The following is a 14,884-nucleotide window of genomic DNA, read 5'->3' on the forward strand; positions in this document are numbered from 1 at the left end:
AACTGCTTTAGTCAATTATTAAATTTTATAGAGAAAAGTTGGAAATGGGAAACAAATATTATTAGTCATAATTTATCTCTTTTGAGGGACTTCAGTAAGTTGTGTTTTATTTTTTTGTTTTTTGTTTTTTAGGTAAGACGTGGATTTACTTAGAAATACGCATTCCATAGACAGAATGCAGACTGTCTCAAAAGGCAAGAGTGGCCCCAGGGCATGGGGTCATCTCGGAAAGTGAGAGCGGCCAAGGGAGAAACACCCTCCATAGACAGAGTTCAGGCCATCTCAGAAGGTGAGAGGCCTAGTAAGTTTATTAAGCAGGGAGAGCCCACTGATGTCACACAAATCCTTTAAGAAGTAGAAATTTAGCCAGTTGTTCATATTACAGGAAAAGAAATGCAATTCCTTTTAAGCTGAGAAATTTGTAAAAAAAAAAAAAAAATTGGACTTTGTGAAGCAAATATGAACTGTTTAATGAAAAAATATGTATATATGTATATATATAAGGTGCATATCAAATCCTCTTCTAGGAATTTTAAAGGGATTACCTTCTTTTATTCTATGCAATTCTAACATTGTTTTCTATAATGCAAAATCTGAAAACCTTACATCTAAATATTTTCAGCAATTTCTTTTGAGATACTGGAAAAATTCAACCAGAGCAAAACTCAGCATGTTATTGAAATCTACATCAAGAACATAAATAAGTTATTTTTTCCAAACACTCTGCTTTAATTCAAAGTGACATTTTTAGAGCACCTATTTGGAGAAAAAATTCTAAAGGGAATAAATGTCATGCAATTTTTTAAATTATAAAATCATATAAGGAAAGTAAGTCACAAAAACCTTTTCTATAATTATTATATTTGTCTAATCACATATATATGTACATAAACACATGCATAATTATTCTACTATAAAAATGGAGATATCAAAAGCTTCTAAATTGTCAACTCAAGAATATGTATAAACTTGATACCATGGGAAGCCAGTGTTTCATGGTCAATTACATTATATCATTCATATGTTTCTAAGACATTTAACATTCTGTATAAAGTTGGAATTTTTTAAAAGATTTTCAAATAATCACAGAGACTCATTTTTAGGAACCACATCATTTCTATTTTCTTCCCTTAAAATAAAAATGTTTATAATCTTTTGCCCCGACTTATAATAATAACATATTTACATTTAGTTACAGGTGCTAAAAGAAATTATAAAAAGATGAAGTGCCATGCAGAGGATATTAGTTGAAAAACTTATAAAATAAACTTTTATTTATAGTGAATGGTTTTGGAATTGTTTAATAATATTGCATACAAGTGGATACTTAATTAAGTACTGTATCTGTAACAATGTAACATATATTAGTGGTCTTTTGACCACTCAAATGGTCAGCTTTAGTTTTAAATTTAGATATACTTTATATCAGTGCAGAAAACACTGACCCAAATTTGGACTTATTTAAATTCTGGTGAAAGATAAATATGCTTATCTGAAAGTCTCAAGTGAGAGTAAATGCTGGGCTTGGTGATTTTCAAAAACAAATATCCTTAGTATTAAGTCCGACATGACAGCTTTGTAGACTAGCATATAACCAAGGTTAACATCTCATTAGCAAAATATTAGAAAAAACTTTGAATTTGTGCTTTTGCTTTCAATAATCATTTATGTCTTTTCTAGATATTAAAATTTCATGTCAATTATAAAAGACCTATAAGGGGCTTCCCTGGTGGCGCAGTGGTTGAGAGTCCGCCTGCCGATGCAGGGGACACGGGTTCGTGCCCCGATCCCGGAAGATCCCACATGCCGCGGAGCGGCTGGGCCCGCGAGCCATGGCCACGGAGCCTGTGTGTCCGGAGCCTGTGCTCCGCAACGGGAGAGGCCACAGCAGTGAGAGGCCCGCGTACAGCAAAAAAAAAATAAATAAATAAATAAATAAAAAATAAAAGACCTATAAGATTTAGAAATGCAAATATAAAAAGTGAGAGTACCCTGTAGTGTCACCACCAAGAAAAAATGACTATCATACAGTATTATTTCTTCTAACACCTTAATTTTTAATACATAATTATAAAATTTTTAATATCTACAAAAGAAAATATGCAATATTTGAGTCATGAAGAATGACTAAAACTGGCATCCCTGAATCTTTTAGTAACTATTTGAGAAATACAATAGAAATAACCAAAATAATTGACACTCTCAGGATACCCCTCCCAGTATGTTCCACACACTCACAGAAACATAGAGAAATAGACAGACAGATAGATAGACAGATAGATCCATCTAATACATCTAATTTCATTTAAGAATGTCCTTAGTGCAGCCACTATGGAAAATGGTATGGAGGTTCCTCAAAAAACTAAAAATAGAATTACTGTATGATCCGGCAATTCTACTCCTGGGTATACAGCCGAAGAAAACAAAAACATTAGTTCAAAAAGATACATGCACTCCGATGTTCATAGCAGCACTATTTACAATAGTCTAGATATGAACGCAACCTAAGTGCCCATCAAGAGGTGAATGGATAAAGAAGATGTGAGATTATATATATATATATGGTATACACACACACACACACACACACACACACACACACACGGAATACTACTCAGCCATAAAAAAGAAGGAAATTTTGCCATTTGCAATAACATGGATGGACTTGGAGGGTATTATGCTTAGTGAAGTTAAGTCAAACAGAGAGAGACAAATACTGTGGGATATTACTTATATGTGGAATCTAAAAAATAAAACAAACTAGTGAATACAACAAAAAAGAAACAGACTCACAGATAAAGAGAACAAACTAGTGGTTACCAGTGAGAAGCAGGAAGGAGAGAGGGACAAGATAGTGGTATGGTAAAAGATACAAACTACTATGTATAAAATAAATAAGCTACAAGAATATATTGTACAACAAAGAGAATATAGCCAATATTTTATAATAACTATATATGGAGTATAACCTTTTAAAATTGTAAGTGACGATGATATATACCTGAAATTACATAATACTGTAAATCAACTATACCTCAGTTTTAAAAAAGAAACAAAAAGAATATCCTTAGTAAAACAGCAAAAGCTCTCCTAATAAACTTGACCTCCTCCAAGATAACCACTAGTCTTAAGTTTTTATTATTCTCTTAGTTTTGGGTATCCTAAATAACACATTGTTCAATTTTGCCTTTTTGAACTTTATAAAAAAGGTTTATATTCTTCTGTGACTTGTCTTTTTAACAAGGATTCATCCATCCATATTTATTCCTATAGCTGCAGTTCATTCATTTTCATTTCTGTCTTACAGTATCCCTGTATGTGAATTTGCCACAATTTACATATTCACTGAAACATTTGAGCTGTTTAGAGTTGTTTGCTATTATAAGCAAACTAATAAAAATTTTTGTGTCCTAGTACAGAAGTGCAGGAAGTTCACCAGAGTATGTATCTAGGAGTAAAACTGATATCAAAGTATTGGGTTATGCTTTCCTCATGAAATAATGGCAAATTGTGTCCCAAAGTAGTAATATTTTATACACCCTTTAGCAGCGAATAAGAGTTCCACTTGTTCCATTTCATCTCCAACATTTGATATCATCAGACATTTTAAAATGTTTGTTAATCTGATGGGAATAAAGCGTTTCTCATTGTGGATATTTATCCTTTCATCTACTTATAAAAGAAATGTGGATGCATATCTTAAATGTGACATCTTTAAAAGACCCAACAGAAATACGTGTATATAAGAAGCTTAGAGACCTCTGAAGAAAAAACAATAAACTACCCAAAAGGAAAGAAAATAGACAAAAGCTTGGTCCAGAAACAGGACTTCAGAGTTGTAAGGAAGAATTAAATCTGGGTAGCTGATTACACTGTTTCCAGATCTTACTTAGAACACCATTTGAGTATTTTAAGCAATCGCCAATGGTGGAAGATTTACTGGTGACCATGGTCAGACCCTATGAGGCAGGAGCAGGAACCAATGAAACAAAGGTGATTGTTACTATGAATGACCTCAATTTCGACACCAGCCTAGGATTCTGGAGGAATCTTGGTTTAGTAATTTCTACTACTCACCTGTCACACCATTGAAGGTGGGCTGACTTGTATCTCGACATCCTAAGAATCTGACATTATCTTGAACATAAGAGGTTTATGAATGTTTTTGGAAAGATATCCATGTGAAGTGGAAAAGGCATTAGATTGGGCATGAGAAGATAAGAATTCTAACGCTAGGGTCACCAAATACATCTTTATGACTCTGGCCAAGCCACATAACTTCTGTGAGTCTTAGTTTTCTATAATATCTATTGTGCCTTGGTAGAGATATGAGAAAGATCAAATGAACATGAGTATGGTAAATCACTCTGTAAACTGTAAAATCCTTTACAAATAGAGAGTTAATAACATTTTTAATGCTGATAATGTTCAAACTTGCACATCTATGCTGTGCAATTTGTAATTTCAAAAGCCAGAAAGTTGACTAAGCTACAAGTAAAACAAAAGTTTTTAAAAATTTAAGCGACCTCAATAGTAGTCTCTACTCTGACCCTAACTAGATGAGTGACTTTTCCAATTGGTGTGTGTGTGTGAGCTTTAAGCTTTTTTTTTTTTCACTTAAGTAAAACCTATGTGTATGTGTTGGCTCCAATTTTTATAATATTGGGTTTTAGGCCTCTTTCTTAGTGATTTGTACTATTTTTTATATTATGTATTATAAACATCTTCTAACTGTAAAGTACATTTTAACTCTACTAATGTCTTTTAATGACTAGACGTTCTTAAAATCAATGAAGTATAATTTATCAACCTTTTACTTTATGGTTATTGCTTTTCATACTATGTTTAAGGAATATTAGACACCAAAGTCATCTAAAAAGAAAAGTGACAATGGTACCTGCAGACACACAGGGTTGGGTATGGGCCTGTTCCCACCAGCTAGACTAGAAAATCTCATGATTCGTAGGTTATTGAGCAGAGTACACAGAAAGGTCTTTCCTCTATAGTGGGGAATACGCAGCCCTAGACTGAGCACTTGAAAAGTGCTCATACAATTATACTCGCCTGCTTCCTCTAACACATCTGCCATCATCATGAGAGTATGACTGGGATAACCTACAGAAGAATGAGAAGTGGAAGAGCTTAATCATGTTGGTGACCATCCAAGAGCCAGTCTACACCAGTTATAAGAGTGAGCCCAGCCAAGACCAGCAGAGCTGCCTAGCCAACACCCACCTGACTCTGTAAGCAATAAACTTATTATATACTACTAAGATTATTTGCTACTAAAATGCTTCTGGTTGGTTGTTACACAGAATTATTGTGGCAACCTGTAACTGATACACTGTGTAAACTTTCACTTTGGTCTTAAGGGAATCACAGAGCTTTGTATACTTCAAAATGAGATCTTCTTCTGCCATCTAAAATAATAAGATAGTTGAACACCTGAAAATGTACACTTAAAATGGTTATAATGGTAAATATTATGTCATATGTATTTTAACACAGTAAAAAATGGAAAGGATCTTTCCATTATATAATGCCAGGCATTAATACCAAGGATGGCATTAAATACTCATCCCCAATCTAGGCCCTATCTTACTCACTTTCTTGCCCTTTTACTACTTGCACCTTATTTTCTAAGGACCCTGATCATCCTTACATACATGATGCTTTTTCTCTTGAGACTGTGCTCCCACTTTCCCTTTACAGAAGCGTCCTTCCTTCTCTTTCCTGCTCTCTCTGGGTGACTCAACACATTCCTTAGATGGGTAACACCTCTTCTACAGGAAACATTCCATAACTTCCCCTGCCAGGATACATGATATTTCTCTTCTTCCAAAATACCTACTATCAAGTTCTTGACACACTTTACTATAATTATATTTATGTATTTGTCTCCTCCAATTCGACTGTGCAACTAGAGAAAAGAAACCTTGCTTTTTCCTCATACTTGTGTTTATGGTACCTAAGAAAGGGCCTGGCACATAAGAGGTGCTGAATATAATTTTGCTTTATAAATACATATGCAAGTAAACAAGCAGACAAGCCAACCAGTCACACTCCCCTCCCAGGGCAGAAAGGAGGAGCTTTACCTTCTAATTCCTTCTATCCCTTTTTCCTCACCACTAAGGAAAGTACCCTGGAGTAGGATCTCATTAACTGACAGAAAAGTACCTAAGATTTATGAAGAAGACAGCAAATAGAAAAGCAGTTTCTGTACTCAGATACTTAGTGATAGTTATGAAAAAAACAATTTTATACAATAGCACAGCTCTCTGTAAGCACTCTGAATCACAAAATACTGCACAGCTCCAAATATGTTTCCTGTCTCTATTACGGGAGCTACTCTTAAAAGTAAGAAAAGGATAAGGAATCTGGTCCCCTAACAACAGTTCAGTAAATATTAAAATGCAACTTCAGGAAGGTGATTTGCTTAAAAATGATTTAGCATGACAGTAATAGAATTTTTTTAAGTAAAAGTACTAAACAAGTAAAAGAATGGACAAACCGGTTTCCCACACTGATATTCAATGACATTCCAGAGTTTATATTTCATGTGCAAATTTTTACTTGCTGTTGAAAACACCACTTTAAATAAACAGAAATACATAAAGTAAAAAAAATAGATTTTGGTTGAGATTGATGAATGAACTACTGTGACATTTAGATTTGGCTCACTTTTTAATAAACCTTTAGCAGGAACACTATGAGATTTTCAAAACTATAGAACAATGAAGCTAAACAAAATTCCCTAGCTGGATTAGGAAATGACTTCCCATTAATTAAAAATGTGTACAAACAGAACACTGTGTAACTTCATTATTCTTCTAACTTGTTTTTCTTACCCTTAGCTTTTACTAATAATATTCCTTCATTCATGATAGGCTAGCGAAGATTAAATAAGGTAAAATGAACAAATAAATAAACAGAATAGATTCCTTCATCCTTATAGTTCTATAAACCAACGAAATAATAATCTTATCTAATTACATTATTTTCCTATCTTAGGAAAAATATTATTACAATTGGTTGTATCTGAACTTTTAAATGTATTAAAGATAATATGTATGAGAAAATAATTCCATTTTAAAGAGAACTACTCAGAAAAACAAAATGAATATCCATATTTCCTTGAAATCTTTTTTATCATGGATCTATGTTAAAATATTATTTGAAATAAAAGCTACAAAAGGTTTCTTATCTACTTATTTTTCTTCCAATATATCAGGTTACCATACAATATATCATTATTTTATGCACCCACATAATATTAATAATCAATGATTAAAAGTGATCCAAAGTTAATGCACAGAAATCTCTTGCATTCCTATACGCTAATGATGAAAAATCTGAAAGAGAAATTAAGGAAACACTCCCATTTACCATTGCAACAAAAAGAATAAAATACCTAGGAATAAACCTACCTAAGGAGACAAAAGACCTGTATGCAGAAAACTATAAGACACTGATGAAAGAAATTAAAGATGATACAAACGGATGGAGAGAGATACCATGTTCTTGGATTGGAAGAATCAACACTGTGAAAATGATTATACCACCCAAAGCAATCTACAAATTTAATGCAATCCCTATCAAACTACCAATGGCATTCTTCACGGAACTAGAACAAAAAATTTCACAATTTGTATGGAAACACAAAAGACCCCGAAGTGCCAAAGCAATCTTGAGGAAGAAAAATGGAGCTGGAGGAGTCAGGATCCCTGACTTCAGACTATACTACAAAGCTACAGTAATCAAGACAGTATGGTACTGGCACTAAAACAGAAATATAGATCAATGGAACAGGATAGAAAGCTCAGAGATAAACCCATGCACATATGTTCACCTTATCTTTGACAGACAGGCAAGAATATACAATGGAAAAAAGACAGCCTCTTCAATAAACGGTGCTGGGAAAACTGGACAGCTACATGTAAAAGAATGAAATTAGAAAACTCCCTAACACCATACTCAAAAAGAAACTCAAAATGGGTTAAAGACCTAAATGTAAGGCCAGACACTATAAAGCTCTTAGAGGAAGACACAGGCAGAACACTCTAGGACATAAATCACAGCAAGATCCTTTTTGACCCACCTCCTAGAGATATGGAAATAAAAACAAAAATAAACAAATGGGACCTAATGAAACTTAAAAGCTTTTGCACAGCAAAGGAAACCATAAACAAGACAAAAAGACAACCTCAGAATGCGAGAAAATATTTGCAAATGAAGCAACTGACACAGGATTAATCTCCAAAATATACAAGCAGCTCATGCAGCTCAATATCAAAAAAACCAATCCAAAAATGGGCAGAAGACCTAAATAGACATTTCTCCAAAGAAGATATACAGATTGCCAACAAACATATGAAAGAATGCTCAACATCACTAATCCTTAGAGAAACTCACATCAATACTACAGTGAGGTATCACTTCACATCGGTCAGAATGGCCATCATCAAAAAATCTACAAACAATAAATGCTGTAGAGGGTGTGGAGAAAAGGGAACCCTCTTGCACTGTTGGTGGGAATGTAAATTGATACAGCCACTATGGAGAACAGTATGGAGGTTCCTTAAAAAACTAAAAGTAGGGGCTTCCCTGGTGGCACAGTGGTTGAGAGTCCGCCTGCCGATGCAGGGGACACGGTTTCGTGCCCCAGTCCGGGAGGATCCCACATGCCATGGAGCGGGTGGGCCTGTGAGCCATACCGCTGAGCCTGCACGTCCGGAGCCTGTGCTCCGCAACGGGAGAGGCCACAACAGTGAGAGGCCCGCGTACCACACACACACAAAAAAAACTAAAAATAGAACTACCATATGACCCAGCAATCCCACTACTGGGCATATACCCTGAGAAAACCATAATTCAATAAGAGTCATGTACCACAGTGTTCACTGCAGCTCTATTTACAATAGCCAGGACATGGAAGCAATCTAAGTGTCCATCAGCAGATGAATCGATAAAGAAGATGTTGCACATATATACAATAGAATATTACTCAGCCATAAAATGAAATGAAATTGAGTTATTTGTAGTGAGGTGGATGGACCTAGAGACTGTCATACAGAGTGAAGTAAGTCAGAAAGAGAAAAACAAATACCATATGCTAACACATATATATGGAATCTAAAAAAAAAAAAAAAAAAAAGGTTCTGAAGAACCTAGAGGCAGGACAGGAATAAAGATGCAGATGTAGAGAATGGACTTGAGGACACGGGAAGGGGGAAGGGTAAGCTGGGATGAAGTGAGAGAGTGGCATACACATATATACACTACCAAATGTAAAACAGATAGCTAGTGGGAAGCAGCCACATAGCACAGGAAGATCAGCTCAGTGCTCTGTGACCACCTAGATGGGTGGGATAGGGAGGGTTGGAGAGAGACGGAAGAGGGAGGAGATATGGGGATATATGTATATGTATAGCTGATTCACTTTGTTATACAAGAGCAACTAACACAACAATGTAAAGCAATTATACCTCAATAAAGATGTTTTAAAAAATAAATTAAAAAAATGATTAAAAGTGATATAAAATTATATCCCTGAAGATGAGAAAAAATAAAACTGACCTAAGTAACTTTGGAAAACGGTATTTTAACTTGATACTATTGAGCTGAAGATAAAAAGAACTGTACATAAACATAGTAGTCTTGCTGGTAAGTGTGTTTTCTTATGGGGACGGAAGTTAATAACTCTGAAACTAGTTTACATGCACTGAGTTCAGGTTGAACAAACAGACAAACTGTAGTAATGGAAATGAGGTTCCTCAAGGTCAGAGAACGAATTTACAAATAAGCAAGGGAGAAAGGCTGGAATGAACCCTGTGGTGCTGGATTACACTTGGAGACATCAGTACAAACTCATTTGCTTTAATATGTATGCAGATACAGAATAGCTAGATGCGGAAATAATTAGAGATGTATGTACACATATATTTTCTAGGGCTGTCAACTGAGAGGCCCTATCAAAGTGACACCCCAGTAGCAGCAAACTTACCTACAGCCCACAGCTTAGTTTCTAAATATAATTTGTCAATGGAAGGAACCAGGGATCATGGAGAAATGGCTGAGCTGGAGAAATTTTAGGACTGGGGCAGGAAAAATAGAAGATGAGCCTGGAGTACATTATAGTGACAGAAGGTAAGGAAGTACTTGAGAGAGAGGGAAAAAAAGGCTGAAGCATGTCAGAAGGACACAGGAACCAATCTGAAAGAACTCCCAATGGCCAAAGCCGATATGGCAGCTTTATAGTTTCTATCAAAATTTGAAACATGAATACTCTTTGACACAGCCATTTTACTTCCTGTTATCCACCAGATAAACACACATGTGTATACACATGTATTAGGATGTTTACTGTAGCAATGCTTATATAACAGCAAAGAGCTAGACACAAACTAAATATACAGCAGTAGGGAAATGGTTAAATAAACTACAGCACATCTATTCAATGGAATGCCATGAAGTACAGTTTTTGGTTTGGGTTTTTTTTTTTTTTTTGCTGTACGCGGGCCTCTCACTGCTGTGGCTTCTCCCGTTGCGGAGCACAGGCTCCGGACGCACAGGCTCCGCGGCCATGGCTCGCGGGCCCAGCCGCTCCGCGGCATGTGGGATCTTCCGGGATCGGGGCACGAACCCGTGTCCCCTGCATCGGCAGGCGGACTCTCAACCACTGCGCCACCAGGGAAGCCCTTTTTTTTTTTTTTTTGTATATCTTAGGTACTGACAAAGATGTCTATAGGTGAGGCACTGTATTTTAGTGGCTGAAAGAAAGAATTCTAAAGCCAGACTAGAACTCGATTCACATCTAGACTATTAACCACTTTTTATAACTTTAGACAAGTTCTTCTACCTTGTTCTGCTTGTAAACAATAACCTTGTATTTTACTGATTCTTAGACACGCATTTTCTCTCCACATTTCAACATCTCTAAAATTAGAACTTGTCTTATAATAGAATTTTAGATTCCTAAACTTCAGAAACAAACTTTTAAAAGTTAATGAACTCAAAAACACTCATCATAATCAAGTGGTAACAGTTGGGATTCTCTTTTGACTTTTTTAAAATCTCTTAGAAACACACTGCCTAATTTTCAACTGGAATGGGTTTTTTCATTAGGTTCCAGACACAACTAACTTGTTATTAATTTTCCTTGTTTCTTTTTTAAAAATACATCTCAGTTTTTTTTCCATTCCCATATTATTTCAATTCTCATATATTTGTTAGGCTTTGAGACCTCTATAAACTCACACTACTGGCAAATATCAAGTACTAAAATACATTCAAACTTATACATGAACCAAGACCTAAACTCTCTAATTTAAGTAAGTATTTTGCTTTGGGATTTTCCTTAACAACTAAGGTAAGTATGCTTTTTGGTATTTTCATATGGCTTACTGAAGCACACTGAAAATCATTTCAATCACCTTAAAATTCTGATGCTATCAGCAAAACATTACATGCAAATGATTTGATCATCCTAACTGATTAGTAACTTTGTACAACAGAATTAATCTCACAGTTTTAATGTTTTATATCAGATTTTGAATGCATTCTAATATACATCTATTTTGGAATATACATTTTATTTCTCCAACAAAACATATAACAAGAACACTACCTTGTATTTATCATATGTTCAAATTCACACAGAAAAAGCAAACAGTGAAGGTCTAAATACCAATTTTTAACATATCTGTTAAGTGACATGAATCTTACAAGAACATGATCCAAATGCTATCTTTGCTTTCTTTTTTACCAGATTCCTATGACTGTAAATACCATGATCTAAGATTTTTTTAAAACCTCCATTGCTTACTTGAAAAAATGAGATTTGAGATTTCAAAAGTTCATATACCTAAGAAATAACATGGTTTATAAGAGTATTATCAATTGAAAATATCATTTCCTTCTAATGACTACCAACATTATTTGAAACTCATTTTTCTAGAATATCAACAATTCTCTCAAAAAATAGAGGAAAATCAAACACTACTGATCTTAGAGGGTAAAATTACTTCAAAAAATAAACAGCTGGCAAAAATGACACTTGAAAATGGTGGTGCTATGAGTTCGACAAATAATTATATTTTTGTACCTAATGAGTAGAAGAGACAGAATAGTATAGTTCAAGATTAGACATCAGATTTGTGTACATTTACAAGGGTTCTTCTTCTGTAGATACAACTTTGCAGTTATCAAATGAGAAAGGAACAGGCAAAGAGAAACATGGAAACTATGATGAACATTTCCCATCTCTGTTGAACCATATATAGAATATTGCTAATAAAAATTTTCCAGAAGCACTAAAATTTAAGAGAAATGTACATTTCTCACTTCACTAACAAATTTATGTATTTATATTCATGGACTACATGAAGCTCCTTTTGTATGCATTTCAAAAAGTTACCCACAGAAGGTGAAGAATATTAAATCCTTCATTCTTTTTAGCTATTTCAAGAAATAAAATATTATGCTATTTTACTTAATATGAGGTCTAGAGATGTTAATTATGCACCATATTATTATTAATCTCCTACCTTTCTTCAGAAATTAATGACAGGAGAGAACAGTTCCTTTTTACATGAACTTGGTGTAACTAAAGTTGAACTAAAGTATTAGCATACTTACATAAAATGTTCACCAAATACATATTTAAATCTATTTTAGTATAGGCACTCTATTACTTTACTCAACCCAAAAGAACTTGTTTTCTGAAAATATTTCACCACTAATCTCTACTCTAGCCAATTAAACTTTTTAAAAATCATATGCATAGTTTTTTCTTTCTAGAGAATTCATGCAGAAGTCAGGGAACCACAAAGAATATATTATTAGTGAACACAGAGTTCAGAGGGCTAGTGGAGAGAGATGATGCTGTGTACTACAAGTTCTATATCCAATATTATTTCAGCTATAGTTTTTTCTTTTCACAAAAAGTATTTCTTCAAATATCCTCTAAGGCTTCCTATACCATGTCTCTGGGCAGTTAAAATAACCTTTTTAAAACTAAGGCTTTCCTAATAAGCCAGATCCATACAGCAACCACTATACACTCTAGTCTGGTTTCTGTTATATTTTCTTATACACTGTGATTATTCAGTGGAACTACTATTCAATTAAAATATAATTGTCTATTCATCTCTGCTCCATAATTTCTCATCCATCCTCCAACATTTACTGAGTTCCTGTATGTAACAAGCATTGTTCTGGACACTAGAGAAAATAAGTAGAATATTTTGCCTTCAAAGAGTTAACAGTCATTGGGAATACAAGGATGAATAAGAGACAATCCCTTTCTCAATTATCATGCAATCTAGAAAAACACAAGCAAATAAACAGGCAATTATTATAGCATGGAGTAAGTCCCTGTGACAGGAATAAGTTGTGGGTACTATGAAAATACCTAGAAGAAAAGCCTAATCTTGCAGAGTCGTGTCAAGGAAGACAATTAGAGGAAAGGAAGTTGAAAGCTCGACCTATAAGACAAAGTTAATTAGAGAAATATATGTGGGATGGGGCTTCTAGACACAGGGAATGTCATGTAAAACCAAGAGGTGGGAGAATTCATGAAGAAGTCAGGGAACCACAAAGAATCTATTATTAGTGGACATAGAGTTTAGAGGGCTAGTGGAGAGAGATGATGCTGTATACTACAAGTTCTCTATCCAAAACTATTTCAGCTATATTAAGTTTTTATTGAAATTATAAGGTTTAAAAAGCTAAATATTTCTCTGAAGTATTTCTTACAACTGCATGTGAATCTACAATTATTACAAAATAAAAGGTTTAATTTAACCCATGCACCTATGGTCAATAAATCTAGGACAAAAGGAGACAAGAATATACAATGGAGAAAAGACAGTGCCTTCAATAAGTGGTGCTGGGAAAACTGGACAGCCACATGTAAAATCATGAGATTAGAACACGTCCTCCTACTGTATACAAAAAATAAACTCAAAATGGATTAAAGACCTAAATGTAAGACCAGAAACCATAAAACTCCTAGAATAAAACATAGGCAGAACACCTTTTGACATAAATCATAGCAATATTTTGTTGAATCTGTCTCCTAAGGCAAAGGAAACAAAAGCAAAAATAAACAAATGGGGTCTAATTAAACTTAAAAGCTTTTGTACAGCAAAGGAAACCACTGACAAAATGAAAAGACAACATACTGAATGGGAGGAATTATTTGCAAATGATATGACCAATAAGGGGTTAATATCCAAAATACATAAATAGCTCAGACAACTCAGTATCAAAAAAAACAAACAACCCAATTAAAAAGTGGGCAGAAGTTCTGAATAGGCATTTTTCCAAAGAAGACATACAGATAGCTAACAGGCACATGAAAAGATGCTCAACAATGCTAACCATTACAGAAATGCAAATGAAAACCACAATGAGAAATCACCTTGCACCTGTCAGGATGGCTATCATTGAAAAGTCTACAAACAATAAATGTTGGCCAGGATGGGGAGAAAAAGGAACCCTTGTGCACTGCTGGTAAGAATGTAAATTGGTGCGGTCGCTGCGGAAAACAGTATGGAGGTTCCTCAAAAAACTAAAAATAGAACTACCATATGATCTAGCAATTCCATTCCTGAGTATACAAATAAGAAGAAAATAAAAACACTAATTCAAAAAGATATATGCACTGCAGCGTTATTTATAACATAGCCAAGCGTTATTTATAGCAGCGTTATTTATAATAGCCAAGATATGAAAGCAACCTGTCCATCAACAGATGAATGGATAAAGATGTGGTATAAAGACAAATACTGTATGATATCACTTATATATGGTGTGTAAAAAATTCTAAAAAGGTGAATGAATATGATAAAACAGAAAGACTCACAGATAAAGAGAACAAACT

The 14,884-nt window shown here is 34.4% G+C and overlaps 1 protein-coding gene across 2 annotated transcripts in view; it reads right to left on the minus strand.

Annotated features, from left to right (window-relative positions):
• DTWD2 (DTW domain containing 2) overlaps window positions 1–14,884 on the minus strand; it is a 96,905-nt gene that overhangs the window by 23,447 nt on the left and 58,574 nt on the right. The gene's annotated exons all lie outside the window — the stretch shown is intronic.

This window comes from Mesoplodon densirostris, chromosome 3 (genome assembly GCF_025265405.1).
Source record: "Mesoplodon densirostris isolate mMesDen1 chromosome 3, mMesDen1 primary haplotype, whole genome shotgun sequence".
Taxonomy (NCBI): Eukaryota; Metazoa; Chordata; class Mammalia; order Artiodactyla; family Ziphiidae; genus Mesoplodon; species Mesoplodon densirostris.